General features: G+C 40.4%; 1 protein-coding gene across 9 annotated transcripts in view; it reads left to right on the top strand.

Annotated features, from left to right (window-relative positions):
- The first annotated feature begins 229 nt into the window (after positions 1-229).
- NCK2 (NCK adaptor protein 2) overlaps positions 230-24911 on the top strand; it is a 107923-nt gene continuing 83241 nt past the window's right edge. For 6 of the 9 annotated variants that reach the window (XR_008596668.1, XR_008596667.1, XR_008596666.1 and 3 more), the window contains exons 1-2: positions 604-966; positions 24272-24343. The gene's annotated coding sequence lies outside the window, so the exon portion shown is untranslated. Of the gene's footprint in view, positions 274-603; positions 967-2111; positions 2205-2557; positions 2570-24271; positions 24344-24911 lie in introns of those variants that run through there. The other 3 variants (XR_008596662.1, XR_008596665.1, XR_008596664.1) reach the window with 3 other exon arrangements.

Raw genomic sequence — 24911 nt, 5'->3', positions numbered from 1 at the left:
GGGACAGAAAGGATCTCCCAGCTGGACCCTATGCCAAGTTCTTTCCACAGATTCAGGCGTAGCGCTTAATGCCTCACAGGAAGCGACGGTTTCCTCGACTGGGATCCCCGAGCGCCTCTGCTCGCCTTGGCCTCTCTGGCAACCCAACCCCGGGCGGATTCTCGACTCGGAAGCCAGTCCCAGGAAGCGACTTCAGCTTGCCCAAGTCTCCAGAGGCCGAGGGCTCTCCTTCCAAAACTTTTCCGGGTGCCGAAAATAAAAGGCACACGGGAGGTGAGTGGGCGTGAGAAGGCACTGCGCTGGCTTCGCCTCCCCCGGCCCCCCATGGTCGTGCGTGCGCTCCCCCCCCCTGGCCTTGTTGTTTTCCTCTCGGGAGCCAAAGGAAGGCGGCTGCAGCGGGAGATCCTCTCAGGAGCCGGGAAAGGAAAGCGGGAAGCAAGCGGGGGGGGGGGGGACGCGTCTCCCATCCCCGCCTCTCCCCTGCGCGGTCCCGGCGGCAGGAAAGGAAGGAAGAGGAGCCAGCGAGCGAGCGAGGGAGGGAACTGCCTGCCTGCCTGGCTGCGTGGAGGAGAAGGAGGAGGGGCCCCGAGCTGCCGCCACCGCCGGGCGACTGAGCTCAGCGGCAGAGGCGCTGGGGCCTTGGACGGAGAGGGGCCAGGAGGAGGGGGCGGGAGCCACAGAGCCAGCGGGGCGAGGCCGGCGGCCCCCTCGGGAGGACGCGACCCGCCTGGAGGGCCGGAGGAAGGAAGGGGAAGCCGCGAGCAGAGCCAGGCGGCGGGCAAGAACCGAGACAAAGAGCCAGCCCGCCGGGGAGAGAAGGGGAGAGCCCGCTCTACTCTTCTCTTCCCTCCCCTTCCTTTCTTCTCTTCCCGCCGCCCTTATTCATTCGCTCTCGCCTGGGCCGGAGGGTCCCGCACCGGAGTCCGCAACTGGCCGTCGGCCCCCCCCCCTTTTCATCCCCGTCAGGTAGGGAAGGAGGAGGCGGAGCAGCCGCCATAAACTTGTGGTGGGGTCGACCGGGGAGTTGAGGGGAGGCGGATTGTGTGGGGCGGCGGATCTCCCTCCGCTCGACCCGTCCCAGCGCCGACGCCGGGCCTAGGCGAGCGCGCCCGTGTGGAAGGGGGGAGGAGGGGAGGGAAGTCTCCGGGAGCGGCGCCTCCGCCCTTTTCTGCTCGGGGGTTGGAGGCTGGGGAAAGGGCGAAATGTGGGGGCAGATCAATCCTGTGGGGTGTGTGAGGGGGAGGGAATGCTGCCTTCGCGGAGGGACCTGCCTTGTGGGGGGGGGTGATGGTGGGGGGCTTTTGAAAGGCTTTTTTATTTAAAGGAAATCGGGGTGTGGAAGAAGGGAGGGGGATTATTGGGAAATAGAGAGCTGTGGGGAATGTGAGTATATTTATCTCCTCGGGAAAAGAGGCGAACATCGGGGATCTCACAGGAAAGGAGGACTAGATTTGTTTTTCCGGGGCGGGGGCAGCGAAAGGAGAGAAGTGGGATGGCCCAGGCAGGGAAGGGTTCAGTGGCAGGCTGGGTGTTGCACAGAGCGCTCCCTCCCTCTAAGGGGAGGTATGGTTGATGGAAAATTATTTTTGCCCGTTCTTTCCCTCACCCCTCAGCAAAGAAGGTTTGCTCTCGAAGGAAAGAAGGGATATGGATGCTGGCTCCTTCACTCTATTGTGGGGTGGTAGAACTAAGGGTGTCACAGAAGGAAGGGCAGATTTTACAATAGAGCGGGACTGACCGGCTCAGGGACAAGTGTAGGAGAGTGAACAGGTAGGAACAAGGGGTGGGGAAGTGGAGGTAAGGACAGGGTGCATTTCCCCCCTCCCCTCCCACAGCGTTTGGTTTTAAGGGAAAGCTGAAGCCCCTTTAGTTCATGCTCAGGCATTGAGTAGTAGTATTCTCTTTTGTACCTTGGTCCTGGGGTAATGCTAAGATGACTTAATAAATGTGCGTTGAGTGGTTTAAATGTGGGTTGTTTCTGGTATAATGTTAGCCATTCATTCTTTGTCCTGCTCTTTTTAAGTGCTAAAAATCTCTGCCCTTTGTTATGCTTTTTTAAAAGGAGCTTGTTGACATATGCAAGAGCAGTGCTTTTTTTTTTTTTTTTAAAGGTGTTGGTACTCGCTTATGATTGCACTGATTTCCCCCAGTTCCCCCCTCAGGACTTGGGAGATCACCCCCAAAGGTGCCAGTGCCCAATACTGGTGAGTACCACCACAAAAAAGCCTTGTGCAAGGGTGAAGTCAGATACATTCTAGGGGGAACCATTCACTGTGTGTCTGTTTGCTGTATTCATACTTCACAGTTTTAGGTGTATGTAACTGTCTCTGACCAGTAGTCTCTCAAACATGAGAGTGGGACAAACTACAGTATTTAGACCTTGGTAAAATATAAATATGATGCGAGAGAGTGAGATGGGGGACATTTGACTGTACATTCAAATTCCAGCCTTCAGGAAGTTGCGGATGTTGTCAGTCACATGACAGAGCCTCTTTGCCTAAGCATGAACACACCAAAGATGGCATCAGCATCAGCCCGTAGTAAAGGTCAACCTGAATTCATCTTGCAAGTATGGCAAATTATTTCAGTTTATATCCATAATGATTGCAAACTTCTGTTGCAGTCTTGCTGTGCAAGTGGAGAACAAGATACAGATGTTTCTTGGTTCTATATTGAATCCTACTCTTGAACTGTTCATTGGTAGGAATTCTGTCAGCATAGGAACACGCAACTTTCCTCTGTTCACTATAGAAAGAATGATTATTTCTTTTCTACAAAACATGGGGTAGCTGGTATATCCTTACATGACTTCAGTGATCATTATGTTCCTATAGGGTGTGGAAATTAAAATACGTGTATATATAGTGCAGCATTAAAACTTGTACAATCTATGATAGTCTTGACTGAGATACTGACTGCTAACTTTCATTCATGTGAACACAATCTGTGATAGTCTTTAGAAAACTAGCAAGCACAGTGTTAGTATCCAAGTGGTGGTCTTTATTAGTGTTCATTCTTGACCATAAAACTGAGATTTTGTAGATATTCTTCTGTACATCCGTGCGACATTGCTGTGCATATCACTGTTCAGGAGATATGTCAGCAAGTAGATCCGAACTGGTGGTTGCTGATTCTCAATAGCTAGAGTACCTAGGGCAGAGAAATGGCATCCTGCCCCACATCTGTGTTGCCCACAGCTGTAACCCTTAAGTTCCTTCACAGTAATTCATTCACAGTAAAATGTACTTGAGGACAGAATTGGGGTGGAGCAAAACTTTTGCTTGCTGACTTTAACAATGGGAATTCTAGTTTGCGTCATCTGGTATTCGTGCTGGTGTAATGTTGGCAGGCCCTTTGTCCATTACACAACCTGCCCATAAGTGAGGTGATGGTAAATGCTAGTTGGATAAAAGAATGATACTCTTTACGTGTCAAATTGTAGAAGCATTTAGCAAGTTATTTAATGGAGCCTAATTGTTCTGTAAATGGTCTTATTTTTGTACATGCTTTCTTGGGCCATGGTGACACTTGAGCATTATATTTAATTTGAGTATGTTCCTTGCTGTGTTTCATCATACATTCTTTACAATATTTGCAACAGTTGTTTAGGATGGGACATACTGATTGTAGCGGCTGCCCAACATTTCATAAAATGAATGCTGTAAGCTTTTTATATCAATGTAGACATTTACTCTGAGCGGGGAGATACGTAGGTTATGTACTCTAGAATAATTGCATTGACTTCTGTGGGATTGGAACTTGTTTACAGCTATAATTAAACTCAAACCTTATCTGGTGCATACTGTGCTTTCTAATTCTTTATTTTAAGGAATGGAATGTGTTATTAAAGCATGTATATGGGAATGTACAGGTTACCTAGCTGTTCAGAATTGTTCCTGTTTTCGAACATGTTCCAGTTTGTTTCATGTAATTCACTTAATTTGAATAGTTTGCAGTAGTCAGCTGAAATGATACTGTTTTTGAACAGCAGCTAATCCTCTGCAGTATTATGCATAACAGTGCTATCCTAGGCTGTGTTCCTCAGTCATTTGCTAAAGCAACAACCTGGGGAAAGTCTTAGCTTTTGAAGCAGAATTCCATCATTCTTTTACAGTTGCAGTCTCAAGCACACTCACTTGGAAGTAAATTTCATTGAAATCAATAGGACTTGTATGTTTAGGATTAAGGTGTCCATTACTTAACTGCTGCTATAATGTTATAAATAGACTGCAAGTTACTTGAGCAGCTACTGTAGCTTCCTTTGTTCTGTACAGTACTGAGAATATTGCTGGTGATCGGTTGGTTAAATACACTAATAGTAATAGCGGGATTTGTTGTTTAATGGACATGGGGTAAGAAGCTGTAAATACCTTCAAGAATAAAAGATTTAAAATTGGTGGTGGTTGTTGTTGTTGTTTTACAAAAACTACTTGACCGTCATGTAATATTAGTTTGAAACCCAAGAGCATAGGAAAAAGGGGTATGAATACAGAAGTATACTGAACACTTCCAGTGAATTGATACTTAACTTTTTATGTATTAACTAACTCAAAAATGCAACAACAAAATTTTGGCCTAAGTGTGAGAGTGCTTTTAAAAAAAATTCAAAGAGCCACTTAACACATGGAATTGTCCCTGCCTGGGAATAATCTCTCTGTAGGAAAACCTTGTAAACCCTTCAGCTGTTTTGCTGCAAGTACGTGTTGAGGAGCTGGTGCACAGATACGTCAGGTCCACTGGAAAGTTTCTGCAGATTTTCCATCCCAGGAGCAGCATTTCAGGACCATTTTGGGCTGCAGTGGGAGGAGGAAGCTGTGAAAGTTGTGCTTTGTGGAGCTAAATCCTTCTGTTTGTGGAAATGGTCCAGTGGATCCATCCCAGTACCTGTGTACTGTCAACAAAACAAGTGCAGTGACTAGGCTGAACTAAAACTTATCCCTGTATTAGGAAAATCATGCAGACTGTACTTGTATGACTGCAAGTGAATACAGGAGGAAGGATCTGAAGGTTAGAAGCTCAAATTTCTCTATGTGGTAAATTGGCATAAACTTTGATTATACTGGCTTAGTTGATTAGTTAGTTGATTCTGATGTAATGCAATTGATTAGTTAGTTGATTCTAATGTAAAATTAGAATTAAGTAACTTGCGTTAGGTCATACATATTTCCTTACTGTGTTAATGTAGGTTTCTGTACCAGCTGCTTTGCTCCCATGGTGAAGTCTCATTGTGACTAGTTTCATTTTTCTTTATTTTGTATGTATTGCCCGTCATACTGATAAGTATGCTATGGTGATAGATCCGAGAGCTGTGGATAATGAACAACAATGTTTAACGTATAAAGAAATAACTAAGATTGAAGTATCTAAACTTAGAATAAAGACGCAAGAGGAACTATCACCTAACTATGATTGGTTTCAGTATAGACAGATTAGAGACTTATACAACTCAGACTTTGCAAAAGGGGGCATACGAACAGAGAACTCGGAACTAGAGCAGACCCTTCTTAAGAAGACAAGAAAAGAATATCCAAGGTATACCAAGTATTGCTGAAATGGTATACTGAGGATGAGATAGTTAAAACACAGATGGTGAAATGGGCTATAATTTTCAATAAAGAAATAACAATGGAGGCATGGGAATACTTGTGGAAAACTACAATGAAGACAACGACATGTATTAATATTAAAGAGAACATTTTCAAAATGATCTATCGTTGGTACATGACACCAAAGAAGATTGCGCTAGGGAATTTGAATACTTCTAATAAATGCTGGAAATGTAAGAAACATGAGGGCTCCCTCTATCATATGTGGTGGTCGTGTGAGGTAGCTAGGCAGTTCTGGGGGGAAATAATAAGAGAAATGAGTGAAATTTTACAGTTTCAAATAAATAAGAACCCAGAACTCCTGCTGCTAAACTTGGGAATGGAGGGAATTCCAGCCCATCATAGGACGTTGATTTTTTATATGACTGCAGCAGCTAGACTTTTGTATGCGCAGAAATGGAAAGTACAAGAAGTACCAACTATTGAAGATTGGATCTACAAATTGCTGTATATGGCTGAAATGGACAAGATGACAAGAAAACTGAGAGATCTGGACTCAGGGCAGTTCAACACAGACTGGGAGAAGCTGAAACAATACCTGGAGAAGAAATGGGAGGTGGGAGGAAAACTGTGGCAGTTTGAGAACTACTGAAATATAATAAAAGTATAAAAGAGAGGGGTGACTTTACCGGGGGAGGAAGAGAAATGTGAATTTATAAGCAGTTAGATTAATTGATTGAGATATATATAGATATGTATAGGTCAACTGATAGAGAATAATTAATGATAAGGTTTAAACATGAGGATTGACTAACTAACAATATTTTCTTTCTTTGACAAGATTTATATGCACCAAACTGAATGTATAGAAGAGTTAAATTGATTGAGTATCTGAGGAGCTATATAGAATTACCATAAAAAGTTGAAATGAGTAATATATAGAGAACAAATCAAATTGTTTGATTTAAATGTGGGAAATTTTTATGGTTTATGATATATAGGTTTATATAGAATATAGAATTATTCAAAACTGGAAAATGGGATAAATTGTTTATCTAAAGACGTATAGTTTGGGTGTATAATAATTAAAGGAGTTAATGATGCACTGCTTAATATAATGGAGAATGTATATCTGTTTTAGACAGAGGAATTTAATAGAAGTAAGGGAAAAGGGACAGAGGGTGGGAAAGCTGTTGGAAGTCAACAAAAGGGGGGGAAAGGGAGGGGGTTAGAAACGAAAAATTAGGGGAAAATTGATTGTAATGTAAAAATAAAAATGTTCTAACCCAATAAAAAAACTTTTCAAAAAAAAAGATAAGTATGCTATGGTAGTGCTGTACGTTGTATTAAATACAGATGGAAGGAAGTGTTGGAAAAGAACTCTCTTCCAAACCATTTGAGAGGACAGAAATAGTATTTGACTTTTGTGAAAGTTCCCAAGTAACACACAGCCTATTTTGGTACCTTATGTAATTGTAACTTAGATACAAGTCCAAAATACTAGAAGAAACGCATGCTTAGAATATTGTCTATTTTTGTTCTTTTCATTAGATTGATACATTATTATAGAAACTAGATATTCCCATGGTGGTAAATACTATTAACCAGGAAAAATTGAAAATCAAAATGGTTATAGTGATGATTTTCTTTCATTTTAGCTAAAATTTCCAGTGCATTAAAAAATTTTCACATGGTATTTTTCAAATTTTGATTGTAAGAGCTGTTTTTTGGGTTTTTAGTGCTATATTTTCTATTCTAAATTATATTCACTGTAGTTATGTAAAACATCATGGTGTGTTGAACACTTTTGGCCATGTGTTTTAAACCCCTATAGTAGGTGAAGCTAGGGATAAAAGTAATGAATGCATTCTTGGAAGCCAGAGTAAGCATGGTGTAGTCCAGTTTAGAGAAGTAGGACTTTAAGTACTTGAGGTCTGCTGGTTTTAGTGGTGTTTTTCTCTGCTTTTCTATATAGCATCTCTTATCTAACCAGTCTTAATACTGTAATGCTCCATAGGAGGTGACTTCTGGATATGAATAAAATTCCTTCTTGTTTTTACATCATTTTTGCATGTCTAGCAGAAAAAACACTATCATCTAACCAGAGACACAGAAGTGCTACATGTTCTTTATCAGATTTTCTTTTCTCAGATTTCAAACGTTATGTCAGATGACTCTCACTAGCATCCTTAGATTTTCTGGAAAGTGATAATGGTGATCAAACTTGACTTTGTAAAATATAATCAGCCTACTTTTTTAAACTAGCAATTATTTTAATAACTTCTAAAGATAAAACAATTCAAAGTACTTTGAAATATAACAAGTATTAACCCAGGAACCAGCATCCATTTTGTCAGTGTCATTCTCCTTATCCAAGCTTCTCTGGCATATTTAAATTGTTGCACTTAATAATCTTGTAATGCAGTATTCTCCAGTGTTTCACTGCATACTTACCAGAGTGTTCTTTTCCAGAAGTCTGTCATTTATTGCATTGGTACACAATTCTGTATTTTGACAAAATAACAATTAGAATGAAATGTTGAAATCAGAGAGACAATAGATTCTGCACGTTAGACTCGATTTTAGGAGATAACTGTTCAGAACTGAAGAGGTGCTGTGTGACCATGGAAGCAGGAAGCCTATATGTATCCAGAACTGTAGATCTAAAGTTTGAAGACCATGCATTTGTGGACTGAAATGATACGATTTTATGTCTTAGCTGAATGTGCAGTTTTGTGCAGTATTGTTCATTATAGTGGTGGCGGTGAGTACATTCAAGTCATAGCTGACTTACGGCAACTAGTGAGCTGTCCCTGCCCCTTACTGCTCCCCCACTAAGCCATCTTCGCCACTTCTCTGCAGATGAGCAAGGAGGGGAGTGGGTGATGCTGCTGCTCACCTTGGAGGGTGTTGAGGTGGCAATGCTGCAGGGAGGCCACCAACACCAGGCAGAGCTCTGAGGCCAGCCCTGCCACTCTTCTGTAGGTGAAGGGGGAGAAAGAAGCTGCTGCTTACCCACAAGGCCACCAATCCCTTTCTCCTGCAGGCAAGGGTTTGAGGAGCAGTGCCTCAGCGCTGCTAGTGAGCAGGCTGCCTGGTAAGTGACTTGTATGGCACAGAAGTGGTGGGAGGAGAATAGGATTTCTCCCAGCAAGTCTCCTGCTTGTTGTTTAGTGTTTTAATAAATTTAATTGTTTTGTGCATTCTGCCAGTAACAACATTTTCCCCCAAGTCAGATGAAGAATCTCTTAATTCCTTGCCAATCCTGTAATATATTCTTGGCCATAGTGTCAGATGTTGTGAAATACTGATTTGTGCATTTAATTGTAGGTTGTTTAGCTGAATGTCAATATTAACCTTGGGGGTTAGTTGATCATGCTACGCTGGTGCTAGGAAGTTTATGTGCGTTTTCTATAGCTGACCAAGGAACTAGTAAGGGTTTCTTTGGATATGTTTGAAAGAATGCTGATTGAAATATATATCGAAGATACATTAATATAGTGTATAGTTTTACATGGCAACTCCAAAAAAAGTCAATACTTTGAGCAACATCAATTCATATTCTAGTTTAAGGTATTTTTGTGAGTGTGTGCTTATACTCTGATTTCCTCCGAAGAGTTATAGTGGGTATATCATCCCTTAATGTTCCAAGTTAAATTGTGGTAGTGTTATACAACAAACTTCTTCATTTCTGATAAGCATTGGGAAAAAGGAAATTATCCAGATTGAGAGGTTAGAGCAGTTGGTATTTTAGCAGACAGCTGAGCATGGCAACACATTTTGTACTCTGCCGCCTACACTTGCTCCATTTGGAAAACCATTGAAATAAATCATGGTGTATTTGATGCTCACTAACTGATGTCATTCCAAATACCTGTTTCCTAAACAAGCTAAGGTAACACAAACTGGAAATAGGATGCAAAGTAGGACAAGTTTCCTGCCAAATACATTTTTTATAGGAATGTTAAAGGTAATATAAAAAAGATTTGGTGCGGAAAGAGGTGCAGTCCAGGGTGAACTATGGTTAAGGTGTGGAGTGTTGCTTTTGCATTAGACCCTTGTGTTTGCTTGTAAGCTGTGTAAATATAACTTTGAAAGGACAATATAAGCAGTTTTTTCAGAGGGAAGCAGTGATGTGTAGAAAATTTCTTAGTGCTTTATTTTTCTGCAGAATTTCCATTTGTAAAGATGCATTGTTTCATAAAATTAACAAGTGGATGCCATTGCTAGTACAATATCAGGCAAACTTGGCCGTTTCAAAGTTGTATTTAATGTTTTCCATAAGATTGTCCCAGGAATTGTGCAAGACAGTACCTACATGTTGTTGATTGGTATGCCCTTTCTTATATATGCAGGATAATGCCAATTGCCACTTTGGGGTCAGGAAGGAATTTTCCTCCAGCACAATTGACCAGGGATCAGTGGGGAGCAGGGGAGCCATGAATCTCCTTTACTGTGCAGGGGGTTCGACTAAATGACCATGGGATCCCTACCAGCTCTGTTTTTAATTACTAATAATACAGATTTTTAAAAAAATCAATTTTCTCTGTGCAGGTCAGAGCAACACTAAAGCTAAAATTCTTTTCTTCCATAGTGGGAGCCATATTATTATCACCAGTCTGATATGGAACTTACAAGTAATTCTTCTGAAAGTGATAATGAAACCTAAGTTAAATTCTGATGACGTAGATGAATGGATTCCTGCGTCCATTACATACTGTGCGCAGTGCTTTTAATGTGCTCAAATTAGTGTGTCAACAGTTTCAGTGCCTTCATTCCCCCCCTAAAATTTACACAATGTAAGGGAGTTGTATGCTGTACTGTACTGTTTCTCCATCCATAGAAAAGCTCCAGTGGATCTAAGCCAGGATCTTGTGCAGTTAAGCAAACACATTACCTTTGTGGGCAAAGTTTTTTCAGTGAATATGTGCTTCATGCTACAAACATGCAAGTGTTATTTTATCCAAGTGATACGTTTTTCTTTCTGTTCATACTGTTGTCTCAGGTGAAAACATCTTGCAAATATTGCAAGATTCATAACAGAGATAAGGACACAAGGGCATAACACTGTTGTAGAAAGAACCCAAGTTTGAGGAAAGTTGAAATGCTAGTTTCTTGCTGGCAGAAGGCCCAAGATATCTCTTCTTTAAAGAAAGTCCTTTCATTTTCAGAATAATTGCCCAGATTTGATAATACTGCAATGACACAATAGGTGGGGAAAAGGTGAATATTCTGATGTTGAGGTTGCTTTTATTGTTCTCAGATACCAGCCAACATAGTTTACAGATACATTTAGTAACATCTTTTAAGCTCTAATGTTATTGTGCTTGCTAATTAAATATTTTAGTATTGTTAGTTTCATTGATTCCATTTAAATTCTGAATCTTGGTTTATTTCATAGTTCAGCTGTTGACTTGGGTCCCTTTCATAAGTGCTCTTCACTCACTTTGGCTTCTGAAGGCAAGAAGTTAATAAAGCATCCATCTGGTTTTTCCAAAACCTGTTTTGATCAAAGGATTTTTTTTTTTGCACTTTATCCTTAAGGTGTATGAAACCTTAAAACAATTAATTTTCCTTAAGAAGCCAAAGCAGGCTTAAAGAGCCCATATGAAAGGCACCTTAGTCAAGTAGAACAGGTTTTTGAAGTTTACAGCACTACATTCATCACTCTCAAGTAGGAAATGAATGCAATAATATTCATTTAGTACATTTTTATTATGTATTACTTTTAGTTTTTGGAGGGTGTGTGTGTGTGAGTGTGAGAAACACACAGACACGTGAATGTTCCAAGCCTGATTGAAAGTATATGTAAGAGATAAGGCTGTAACATTAAAGCGTAGTATCCCATTTCAAGAAATGGGATAAAAGGTGAGTGCATTTGTTCAGTTAGATTTTGTTTACTGGGTTTAGATTTAAAATAAGTTAGTGATCCAGTGGTTTGTCGCACTGTTAACTTAATGCCCGTGCTCTCTGCTCCCTGCCCTTATGTTTGGAGACTCTGACAACTTGGCAGTCTGCATTCTGCACAGATGTAGAGGTATAGGAACATCATTCCATATTTTGCCATCTGCGGATTTTTAAAAATATTGGCGGAGAACATTGAGAATCATCTAACATTGGTGCAATGGTGCAATTGTATTGAACAGCTGGAGGGAAAGTGAGTTGGGTTCCTTAATTGGCTTATTGAGTAGTCAAGTCATCCGTGGATGTTGCAGACAGAAGCTGAATGGGAAAGTGATTTTCAGGCTAGGTGGGGAGGGCTAACAGAATTCTTTTGTTATCAAAGTTGAGTCAGTAACTTGCATTTGAAAATATAAAAATAAAGTGGTTGTGAAGAATGTGTAAGAGATTATAAGGGCATCGGTAAGAATTAAGGTGGGAGAAAGGCTGCTGTGTGGCACACATTTCCATACAGTTGAAAAGTACAAATCATATCAATGGGATCAGAGAAATTCAAGAATACAATTTATTTAAGTTATAACAGTTCTTTGCTTTGTTTGTTTTTACTCATTTCTGCATCTGTAAGATGTTGGGAGTCTTGAACTCAGGACCTTGGGGCAAGGAAAAGCTCCGTATTCCTTGCATCATCACAGCCATAAGCGAGCTGACCGTCCTAAGCAGCAAGTGTGACATCTTGCAAGTGGACATTCAGAGAACTTGATTGCAACCCCAGAACAAGCATTGACTGGGGGAGCCGTTCTGAGAAGAGTTGGGAGACTACAATCTTTCTTTTGACTTGATTCCTCAATCTAAATGGCTTATTTATTTTGAGAAGATCTAGCTTGGCTCTGTCTGCCTTTGAAGCTGCCCTGTTAGACCTGGTCTGCCATTGACTGCCTCTGCTCTTTTTGTATTTGACCTCATGCCTGCCTATAATGACCCCTCCCAACCCTCATGAACTGTTGCTTTAGCTGAGACAGTGCTGCTTGCCTCTGGCCTGATTCCTGACCAGTGAGGTTGGTGTTTGGATTCTCTCCCAGCTGACCCTGACAAGAACCCATGTTTTATTTCGCAAAGTATACTTATTTTAGGAACTGCTTTTATTTTTGTGCAGAAATGCAACCTGGATTTTCAGTTTGCAAGTAAGAAATTGTTCTCAATAGATCTGCTAGAGCTGATGCAACATGTTCCTACCAGCACGCTCCTTTTGGGCAGACCTGTCAGGAGCAGGCAGTGCAAGACCCACCGAAAGCTTTCCCCTTAATTTCACATCCTATACTGGATGTTATATTTGTGTTTTTTTCTATGAAGAAGCTTTGGACAAAGGTGGTATGTGATCCTGTCCTCTCTGGACCAGAGAAAAGAACGCACTGTATATCTGTGTAATATTGTGAAACTTGCTTGTCCTCTGTTGGGTGATACCTTGCCTGAACAGGGTTGCACCAGTGGTGACATTAGAAGGTTTTTTTAAAAAAAGAGAGCAGAGGAGTCAAATGGGAGAAAAAAGAAGAAAGATACATATGATTAAAATAAATGGGTCCTATGTTGCAGAAAACATGTATTAAAACATTCAGTAGATCTGAAAAAACTTAAAGCTCTGTTTATTGCTGTAGTTTGACATCCAGCCAAGGTGGAAGTTACTGATTGTGGCAGGAAACTTAGGTTTTACATCCGGTATCTGAAGGTGCATAGGAGTACATGTTAGCATATGCCCTTAAGATCAGGGCCCCCCAACCTTTTTGAGCCTGTAGACACATTTGGAATTCTGACACAGTGTGGTGAGCGCAGCCACAAAATGGCTGCCACAAAATGGCTGCTTAGGAGGTGGAGTCAGACACGAAATGGCTGCCACAGCTTACCTTCAGTCACACAGTGAAGATGCTTGTGCTGTGGAAGCAGTTTCTGCCAAAGCAGCGTTTTAAAAAATGTTAATCAATACTCCAATGGCCTGTCAGAAGCTATGCTTTGCAAAAGCCCCACTGGGCCTCACACACTTTCTAAAAACGCTTGACGGACACCAGGAAAGGTGTTGACTAGTGCGATTGGGCCCGTGGGCACAAAGTTGGGGAACCCACAGTGGGCAAGCCTCTTTGTAGTATCAGTAGGAGGTGACTGCATTAGCTGCAAGAATAGGTGGGTGGAAGGAAGAAGGAAGCAGAAACAGCCTTTTCCTAGTGTCCGTCCCACAAGGAGAATAGTCTCAGGGCTCATCTATATAGCATTGCAGTCTGGAGAACATGGATAATTTCCTTGTATTAATAAACTGGAGTTATTGAAGGAGACTGTGTGTAGTTCATCCCTGCCTGTGTTACGTTTGGGGCAACTGCCTCTGAAGCTAAGCATTACGTTAGATACAATGATGAAGACACATTTTATGGGGGCTAAAGTGAGACAAAAATGTATAAAGTGGAAATTAAATATGTGGTAATTAGGATATAAGGCTGGCCCCGCTTTATTGCCAGGAAATAGGTATATATACGTACCCAGATAAATCTGTTACTCTTCATACCAAGTAATGTAGATTTTTCTATCTTTGATTCTTCTAGTTTTTTTTTTGCTTGATCCTCCACCATTTCATCAAGCATCAGTAGTTGAATAAGCTTGCTTATGAAAGAAGAACTTTAATATCCGTTGGCTTATCTAATTTTTTATCATCCTCTTTAGACCTCTAAAATGTATTCAGTTGAGATTGATCATTGGCGTGTGAAATGACCAACTTACAACAATGTGGCATTTTGTGAAGTAATGCATTTTCATATGCTGCTAACAGAAATGAGCATAATATACCAACAACCATATTTCTTTATGCCTCTGTTGTGGAAATGCAGTAATCTATCATTTTCTTACCTACAGTCAAAAATGTATTCAGCAGATGCTTCTGCATAAACATCTGAAGAAAATAGCTGCCAACTCCCAGGATGATTATAATTACAGTGTTATCTAGACATGTGAAATTTTTACTTTTGACTAAGTGGAGGATAAAACCTTACTTGCAAGAGTGAGATGTCACACCTAGGGGACCTTCAAGGACTCATTGGGGGGAAGGGAAATCTCATTCCTCCTGTCAGCCCCACCTTTCTTTTTCTCTCTGAATTTTTTGATTTGTGTGGGAGGGTTACTCATTGCTGCTAGATATGATTGGCCAATATTGTCTTGGATTATATGGAGCTGCAGTGTGTCTACAGCAATTTTCCTACATCCTATCTTTCCACAGTATTCTGTGTCCTTGAAATTATATCTCCATAGGTCAGTTGAACCTCAAGGAAGCATTATGGGGTCAAATGGGGAGGGGGCTGCAACCATGACAAAAATCACTCTCATGAGAGAGGAAATTACTATTATTTGCAGAAAGCCATTGTCTGATGACGTGTGAATCTTTCTTTAAAGCTGTAAAATATTTTTTTTAAATGTCCATTGACTGAGGTTCATATGTCACAGATAATCACAATAAAAGAAAAAAAAGCACAAATAGAACTTGTTAATCCTATGTGTGCACCTTGTTCCTCACCCCTCCCTTCTGATGCTGAGAATTGCAGCTGATTACTCACTTTGGTTACATTGTCACAGGTAAATAGTTATTAAGAAAATCCAATCCATTCCATATATACAGTGGCAAAGAAAGGGTGTGTGTATTTGTGTAATCCCTCCTTGGTAGTAAAGGAATCAACAAAAGAAGATTCCTTAACTATGCTGGTACACAAAGAACTGATCTTTCTGTCTGTCTCACTCTACTGTGCCTGTCTTACATGCTGCTGGTGTTAAAAGGAGCTTCTTGTTCCTTATCTTGGAGAGGGCATAAGTCATTGGTGTGATGTGCGAGAGAGCTGGTAGAAATCTTAGCTTTGCTCTTGTTAGCTGTGTACCTTAATAGGTGTTTCCCCAACGAAGCCTACATATGCCATTTTGGGTGTTCTTTGGCGCTTCTAATTGTGCTGAGAGCTAAATGTGCCAAGGGCTAAATGTGTTATACCATATCTGTTCTTAGCAGTGCGCCCATCACAGCTTGTAGCAGCAGATACGACGGAGAATTGTATAGCAGTTGATTCTGTGTGTTTTGGCCTGGTGAGTAATACACATCATAAAGACGCCTTTTTGATGAGATTTGTGCTCTTTTCCCTAGGTTATGTAAATGTTAAATTTTTGGCCTACATAGTGAGACTGAGAAACAAGTTAGTCATTCAAGGTGAATTTTTGTCATCATTTCTGACATTGCGGTATTAATTTACTTAACTCATCAGAGCAGTGTGAGCGGCACACAGGTGTCAAACTTGAAGTACTCTGCTGAATAATTTTTTTGTTTAGGAATTCCCTGTTGCCTGTTCCCTGTTCAGATATGTGCAGTTCATGATGACTGTCCTGATTGTGGAATTTCTGCCTGTAAAAAGCATTTCCGTTGTAAATCCCTGTCTTCTAATAGTAATGGCTGTAATCAAAGCAGTATGGTTGCCAATGCCACTTACTGAACTTCGTCGTACAGAGAATACTAACTTTATAAAGGATCGTTTTAGTTCATGATGAACCCATGGCAGTCTTTGAAACAGAAACATAAATTACTGTAAGGATAAAAGTGTTTGTTGTGAGTTAGTAGGCTCGATCTCTCTCTCTCTCTCTCTCTCTCTCTCTCTCTCTCTCTCTCTCTCTCTCTCTCTCTCTCTCTCTCTCTCTCTCTTTCACACACACACACACACACACACACACACACACACACACGGAGATTTACAAAGAAAACTGAATGGGTAAGCTAAAGGCCTTGCTTCGGTTGTTGAGAGTGTGTGTGATGTAATTTTTTTCGCAAAATTTCTTCTACCCGCCCATCCCCCCTCACTAGTTACTACTTGTGAAGTAGAGTTGAGGCTGGGAAACTCATAACATGCTGATGCTGTTGTCTTTTATTAGAGGTTATCAAAAGAGGTGTTACTGCTTTGGAAGCAGGCATGCAGCAGTTACAGTGAATACCCATGTTAACACACGCGTGCTTGTTGGGGGGGGGAACAGCAACAAGCAGGATCTATTCTTCATACATGACAGACTCCTTGACAGTAAACAGAGTGCCACAGAATGTGTTGCTTTGATGTGCCACTATAAATGCCAGAAGCAGCAGCAAAAAGTGTAAAGGAATGTAAGAAACAAAATGCCTGGCATGTATATCACGCAGAAATCAGATCAGATTTCATTCCATAATGTTTTTAATCTGTAGCAAACGAATTAATCTTTAAATGCTACTGTTCTTTTAGAGTCAGGTGGTGGTTTGCAAAGCACTTGATATGCAGAATGATAACCTTTCCCCCTGTGGTTTTAATAATATATGATTCTGTTGCAGGTAGCAGGTAGATTCCAGAGATTCGGGGATATACTGCTCCTCTAATGTTTAAGATGTCGTTCTCACAGCTCTCCCAAAATGCTTAGCAGTGGGTGGGGTCAGAGGGGTTTTTGCTGGGCTCTCTTTCCCCCAGAGTGGATAAGGGTGTCATCACTGAAAACTGTGGAGGCTAATTTTTCATGGATTTTTATCTCTCTTTTTTTTTTTTTTACTTTGGAGAAGCATTGTAAAAATAAACCTAAGCTTGTTTCATATATTTGTATTTAAAAGATTTCCAGTGAAATATTAAAATAGCTAATCATGGCTGTAATCAAAGCAGTAAGATTACACAGTAGAACTCATCCGCCTTTTTTCTGGCAACCTTTTCAAATGATTTTTTTTTTAGTACATGTTACTTTTCAAAATTGAGTATTGCATAATATGATTAACAGTGTAAAGAATTCTTATTTCTGTTATTGTACGTTACTAAAACTGGGTTCCCATCACTGTATCTATTAAAATAGTGGACAAATTCTGTAAAATGTTAACTGTTTCCGTATAGCAGTTGGAGATGGTATAATAAATCCTCACTATACTACTAAAGAAATAATAAATAGTGAATTATCTCCTTTATTTCCAGTTCTTTGTTCATTGTACGTTAATTAAAAAGCTTGGGAATTATCCAGTATGCGTTAGACCCTAAAGGGCCAATTTTCTGGATGTACTTGCACTGGCTGGAATCCAAAGTTGCACTCGTACATGGGCAGCTGGGAATGGGTTGCTGGTTTCTTCCAATTCCTTCTTAATGATGTGTCCTTGCATTGTTCCAGAGGGCCAGCAGTTAAAAGTTTTTTTGGGTATATTAGTTTTGTTACCATTTTGTCTTCCGCTCCCACTTCTCTAGTATTGAGAGATTTTTTTAAAAAAAGTCTTTTCCTCATTTGCCCGTTTTTCTTACTTGGTAATATTGACAGCTTTTCTGTGTCATTGTTTATTTGGACCCAATTATTTTTACTGACTGTCACATTATTCTTATTAAGTCATGTGCAATCTTATAAAAAGCCATCTGTTGGGAGAAAGAGGCAATTTAAAATGGTGGGCAGGCTCAACTTTCACAATTACGCAACTTTCACTTGCATATAGGCAAGTACCTTTAATATCCCCGTAGTAGAAATGTCAGTATAAGACTTGTATGCTTCTTAAAACCAATTTTTAAAACTTCTGTTATCTGTACCTAGAAGTTTCTACTCCCATAGATAGGTTCAGGTTTCCCTGAAAAGCGTAAAGTGATACAGCTTGTGACCAGTCATAGGACTGGACACTTTTTCTTGGCACATTTGGCAGTTTCTTGGGAGTGAGTTCTTTCCAGATGGTTGTGATATGTGTAAAGTTTTAATTCCTGAAGCAGCGGCCCATGTATCAGGACCCTAAGAGGATCACAAAGCCTCACTTGCTGAGTTGCAGGCCCCATTTTCAAGATCTTTAATATTAAAATTTGAAAATGAAAGTCTTTTTAGTCTGTCCTTTGATGGAAACTAAGTATGCTCCTGTATTTCAGTGCTCATTTCAAAACTCAGAAGACTGTCAAGAGACGGAAAATGGAAATAGAAGTTAGCTTCCTGTAAAAGACATGAATGGATGCTTTATTCTTAATTAGCTAATTTGAATTCAATGTGCATATCCATCCTATGGAAAATTTTCCACATAAGATATCTAAATTAAGATATTTATTCTCTCCTTGGACTCAGTGCAGTTGACAATTAGACAACCAGGTTATGATGACACAAATTTTTAATTATTGTATTATATTTATTAATGTAGGATTCAATATCTATAGTTTTAGAATTTCTTGTATAATAATAATGATGATGATGATGATGATGATGATGATGATGATGCTTACATACTGCTCTTCTAAACAGATTAGTGCCCCACCCAGAGTGGTGAACATGTTAGTGTTATTATTATCCCCACAATACAGCTGGGGAGCTGGGGCTGAGAGGAGTGACTTACTCAAGGCCACCTACCGAGCTCATGGCAGTAGTGGGATTCAAACCAGGAGAGTGCTGATTTGCAGCCGAATTACTTAATCACTATTACATTTCATGTTGGTCTAGGAATATTTATGATAAAGATTTAGTCCAAATTAAGATTAAAATTAACAAATTACAGATTTAAAAGCGCTCAAGATTTAAATAAATAGATAATACTTTAAATTCTTCTGTTCCTGGTTTTACAATCACCCTTAAATTTTACCTAATGCACACTAACAGGGAGGATTCATAGAATGTATGTGACAAGTTAAATTATTTGGTGGAGGTGTTAGAACTTTTATATGTAGTGAAACTGATGTAGTGGCTAGAGTGACAGACTGATTTGGGAGATCCAGGTTTGTTTCCCTCCTCTGGGTGGGACCTAACTTTCTTCACAGGGTTGTTGTGAGGTGTCAGGTTTGACTGGTCCACCCTTGTCGTCCTGTAGCTCTTCCGTTTTGTTCCATGCGCCAGCCTCAAAGGGTAGGAGATTCCCTCAGTCTCAGAGTAGGGGTAGGTGAGGTGGTTGTGTCATCGTGCCCTCCTCCTACCCAGGTTGCATGTGCCTCCTCTCTCTGCCTGGCCACGCCAACCCTTCTAATCTCCGGTCTCCTTGGGATCCGCTCCTTTTATTACCCCTTCTCAGTGCTCTCCCCCGTCCCTCCTATCCCATGCATGCCCTGGCCCCCTGTTCCTCCTCCTGTCCTTGCTGGTTGGCTCCATGAGCCCTAGCCCCCAATGTCCAGCCTGGTATAGACTTCCTCACTTCGGGGTCTCTGCGGGTGATGCGGTCCGCTTCTCTGCCAGCTCTGCCCACTCCAGCTGGCCCATCTCGGCCACCTGGCGCTCGGCGTGCTCCTCTGCACCACTGTGGCCATGGTGGCTCCCTGGGTAAGCTGGGCAAGGGGGTTGGGGGCTTCCGGTGGGAGGTTGGCTGCTAAGCTGAGTTTGGCATGGGTTACCATGTTAGACATGAGGAAAAATGGAGAGGAAAATGATATTTGCCACTTTGGGTCCAATTGGGAAGAAAGGCAGGGTATAAATGAAGTAAAATTAAAAAATACAATTTTCCTTACAATGCTATCAATATTTTGCTTAGTTTTTTGGACGCGCTTGTCAGTCAAGAAAATAATTACTTGGTATGTAATCTTTTAATAGTAGCAAAATATACTGTGACTAGTAAATAGTGCAAATTTATGGAACTGATAATTTTTACATACCAGTGCATTGTTAAATATATTTACTGTGCAAGACAGATATTTATCTCTTCAGAATAGCCACGGTTTGAGCCAAAGGAAGTTCATGATAGGTAGTTTCCAAAACATATCCCTTTCCTTCCTTGTTGAGGTAAGGCCAGGAAGTCTTAGTGCTAGAACTGACCATGAAGCAGTTCCACCTTTAATATGAATTCTACATCTAATCCTGCAGAAATGACATGAATGGGTTAAGGTCAAATATTGTATTCAAATATACTGAAAGATGCCATTAGCTTAACAGACATGACAGATGCCATTGCAAGTCCGAAATAAACTATTGTTCAGTGATTTGTTGAGTTTTGTCATCAGTCTTTAATGCAAATTTAGTAAAATGAAACATGACATGTAATATTGCGACACTTTGAAAGGGAGGACATTTAACTGAGGTCTGTTGATACGTAAGTTCACTCTAGATTGCTTTCGGAGTCTTTACTTATATTTTTAGTTGTTCATTGAGGTATAGTAATAGTAGACTGCAGTTAACTGTGTTAGCATGGTGAATCACACAGTTAAACTTGCTTAACGGTTCTCGTGATGAGCTGCTGTTTTCAGTTGCTCCTGTGTTTGCTAAACTATACATATTCGAGCTACATCTTTTGATGGTCATCCTAAGATTTGTGGATAAAAGCAGGAGGGAGGACTTTTTATTCCTCTTTATGGGTCAGTAACATCTCGGTAGATGTCCTGTGCAGTACTCAATACCCAGGGACTGTATATTGAGTGACTTAGATGACACTGAATTAGTATTTGGCGCCTGAGCTGTTTGAAGGTAGGGTGGAGAACAATCATGAGGAAAGTTGCTGAGTCTTGAGTATACATTCCCATTTTTCTTTTGTTTGAGACTATGCAGAAAGATTTGGAACAGGTTTGCGTGCACCATACCTTTGAATGTATGGTGCATGCTATCACATGATAGCCCAAATGCTTTGTGCTGAAAGTAACCTGTAGCTTTGTTTTACTCTTTGTACTCTTCAGAATCAAAGGGTGAGGCTGCTGGGCAGAAATCAGTATCACTATGTCCTTTAGCTAGAGTATATAGATTGACCTTGAACTTGTTTGAGTTTGAAGCAATTTATCTGGTGAATTACTGTAGCAGGCAATGCCCCATATTCCAAAATGTACCCAAATAGAAAAGAGAGTACTGGAGGTTAACTAGGGAAGATTATAAGGAAATGTGTTTGCTTATATTCCATTATCTGTTTCTGTTGGATGGTCAGGATTACACAGTTAAGTTAAAAAATTTGAATATTAAAGGTACATACCCATTCTGACTCCTAATATCTTTTATTTATATATTTACAGACTGACATAACCTATAGTCTCACAAGAGAGAACCAAGGTGGATTGCATTGTATGAGAGAGCTAGTTTGACGTAGTGATTAAGAGCACGGGACTCTAATCTGGAGAGCTGGGTTTGATTCCCCACTCCTTCACTTGAAGCCAGCTGGGTGACCTTGGGCTAGTCACAGTTCTCTGGAGCTCTCTCAGCCCCACCCACCTCACAGGGTGTTTTGTTGTGGGGATAATAATGACATACTTTGTAAACCACTCTGAGTGGGCATTGTTGTCCTGAAGAGGAGTATATAAATCGAATGTTGTTGTTGTTATATGTGATTCCGTTCCATAGTAGCATGAGCATCTCAATAGTTCTGGTAAAGCACCTCTTGACAAACCCAGGAAGCCAGTGGTGATCACAAGTTTACTCCTGATGACTGGAACTGTGGAGCAGGGATCCCCTGCTGCAGTTGAAGGAATAGGGAGAGTCACAGCCAGGGCAGTGGGAGCAGGCAAAAGGAGGGGATGGCAGAACTCAAGAACTCACTCACCTTATCTTGGAGCAGCCTGGCCACACCTTTCATATGTGCAGATTTCTTAAGCTGCTTTCAGGTGGCTTGTTGCCCCAATATCTCCTGCTCACGTCAAGTGGCATCACTCTGCCTCTCATGTGCGTGTCTCACTGTCACTCACATGCGCACTTCTGGATTGAGGTAGCCAAGGCCACTTTCCCTTCTCTGGCAGAAGGAGGTGAGGAAGCTGGTTGCCTGGTCACTGCCAGGTGCTCAAGTTCTTCGTTAAAACTTACTGAGTTTCTTCCCACTGTGGAAGACACTGGCTCTGGAATGGGAGCAGGGGAGTAGTGAAGTTGGCTCCAAGGGAAATGGACCCAGTTAGAGGAGTGGGAAAACATTGATAGAGGAGTGGAGAAAGGCATTGATAGGTAAGGTAAAGTGAAAGGAAATAAAACAGAAGTCCAGTGTGGCACCTTAAAGATTAACAGCATTTATTCCAGCATGAACTTTCGTGAGTCAGAGCTTACTTCCTCAGATACAAAGGAGTGAAGGAAGTCTGTGGTTTTCCTGTGCTGTGGGTAGTGGTGGGGTCAAACCCTGTTAATAGGTTCCTGAAGTGTAGTCCATCTGAATAAGCAGACTTCTAAAAGAATAGGAGAATGTCCCCCACATTCCACAGTGCAGGCAGTCCAACTGATACAAATGTGTGTGTATATAACCATACAGATTTAATTATTATATTTCCCCTTCACGCTTCAGCCAAGGAGCTCAGGTTAGTATATAGAATTCTCTTCATCCTCATCGTATCCTTGCAATATCCTTGTGAGATCAGTTAGGCTAAGATAGATCCAAGGTCAACTGGGAACTATGTCTATGATGGAATTTTAATGATTCCAAGACTCCTCAATTTGAATCGTACATTCTATCTGCTATGCTGTGCTGGTTGAAATGTTAATCTAAGGTGGAGGTATGAGGATTAATAATGAATGTTTCTTGGTGTTTCCTATGTAGTTCAAGATCATAATATTATAATGGATGGGGTTTTTTTTAACCAAAGTAAATGAGAGGCACTAAATCTGTATTATACTTTAAATCAATTTCCAATAAATGTAAATGCCCTTTCTTCAGAGACCTGGTCAAGATGGCTTATATGACAATGAAAACACGGTATTGGTTACCAATAAGCTTGAATGTTTGTGCTGGCTTCAGGATCCAAAGAAAAATGGTCAAGGCCCATGATAAAGATATCTATATTTCCTGTAGCCATATTTGTTTTCTTTAAATCACCACACTGTATCTTTGGACAACATGACATACTGCTTTAAAAACTCATTTTTTTTCTTGAAATGCTTACAGAATTATCTAAGTAGTAGTAAAATACATTCTCAGGTAGCAGGTTCTGAAGAACATAGTTTCTAATTTGAATGAACTAAATGTCTTACCTGTAAAAGACAGGTATATTTTTCTCATATTTGGTTTCCTTTTGTTGGATCTTTTCATAATTTATTATTACATTTATGTTCAACTGCTCATCTATTGAGACAGTGTTCATAGTGCTTCCATCTGTGTACAGATCAGATCTGTTTGGCTTCAGCAAGGTTTCAATGTTGCATGTGTTCCAAGGATACCCTGGGAATCAAGGCATTTAGGAAGCCTAGCTCTGCTTGTCAATAGGTAATGGATTTTAACAGTGTGAATTGTTAGGCATCTTGTGGAGATAGAAATACAGAAAAAGCATTTAATTTTTGCTTCTGCAACATTTCATCTGCTATGCGGGGGTGGAAGGAATGAGCATTCTGTACCCACATCAGGAAGATTGTACAATGGAAATGCCTATTTTTCTACTTTAGGTGAGACTTGAGAGAAACATCTAAAGAAACTGAAATGTTAGCAGTAGTCCTATTTGATGCTGTTTTCAATTTTAAGAGGGCAGGTGTGATACATAGACTAGAATCAAGTTAATTTCTTCTTAGCCATGAAGTCAGTCGCAGTGTTTCCTTAGGCCTTAGAGAGAGTGTAACTGGCATAATTACCTTACAGACTTGGTGTGAAGGGAGAGAACTTGGTCTGTAGCCTGGAGCTCCTTGGAGAAAGAGCAGGATAAAATGACAAAGATTAATTGCTTCTGAAAAAATAGTTGATGTCTAATGAAATGTTTGGTATGAAATGTTTCCAAAAAGTACAAATCCCACAAACACCAACAAAAAAAGAACAAATAATTTGTCAGTTGGTAGTTTTTGGGGAAAATCTGTTTGCATTAAGTGGTGTATACATCTAATGATGTTCACTGGTGACAGTTATAAAGCAGACTGAAATTCTCTGGAAAGAAATGCAATTCAGCTAGCTTAATTTAAAAAAATTACCAAATTTTAAATATTAATTGAAATGTATGTGTGTGTTTTTTCAGAATCTTTGTGCAAGTATAACGTGTTGAAGAATTCTAGCTTTCAGCATCTGGATCCTGAATTGTGTGCCAAAGGTAAGGCACTCAGATTCTTTTTAAATTGTTATTTGCTGATTATTCTTATTGGTATAATTGCTGTTGTGTCTCTCTTCTAGCTTTTCATGTACTTGCAGAGCTAAATTTTAGCGTTAATGGTAATAGCATTAACAGCTGCAGCATTAGCAGTAATCTCAGGATAGAGGTTTCCATTACTTTATTCGTGTATCTTTAAAATACACATATGATATGATTGACATTTTACAGTAGCTTGTTACCTTTTTCTTAGGTTGCTCATTCAAGTGCAGTCTGGTTCCTTTTTTCAGTATAGTTCATTGACAAAGTTCTAGTATGTTTATTTTAGAAAGGGCACTTCCGCTTATGCAAGAAGAAGGGAGAAAATTGGATTATTTTTGCTGATTCCTCCTTTCCACTGTAGTTGTCTGTACTTAAATGTGCCCTTTGAAGGGAAGACTTTATTTCCGAAAAGACAGACGAATATCTGTCCCAAAAGTGAAAAGACAGATTAATGACTTGCTCATATGGCACCATACCTCTAACCCATCATGGGCAAGGGGAAACCCAGTTCAGACAACACGGTATTCGT

The sequence above is a fragment of the Eublepharis macularius genome, chromosome 3 (assembly GCF_028583425.1).
Source record: "Eublepharis macularius isolate TG4126 chromosome 3, MPM_Emac_v1.0, whole genome shotgun sequence".
Lineage (NCBI taxonomy): Eukaryota > Metazoa > Chordata > Lepidosauria > Squamata > Eublepharidae > Eublepharis > Eublepharis macularius.
The sequence above is the reverse complement of the archived record's forward strand: the minus strand, read 5'-3'. Positions and strand labels throughout refer to the sequence as shown.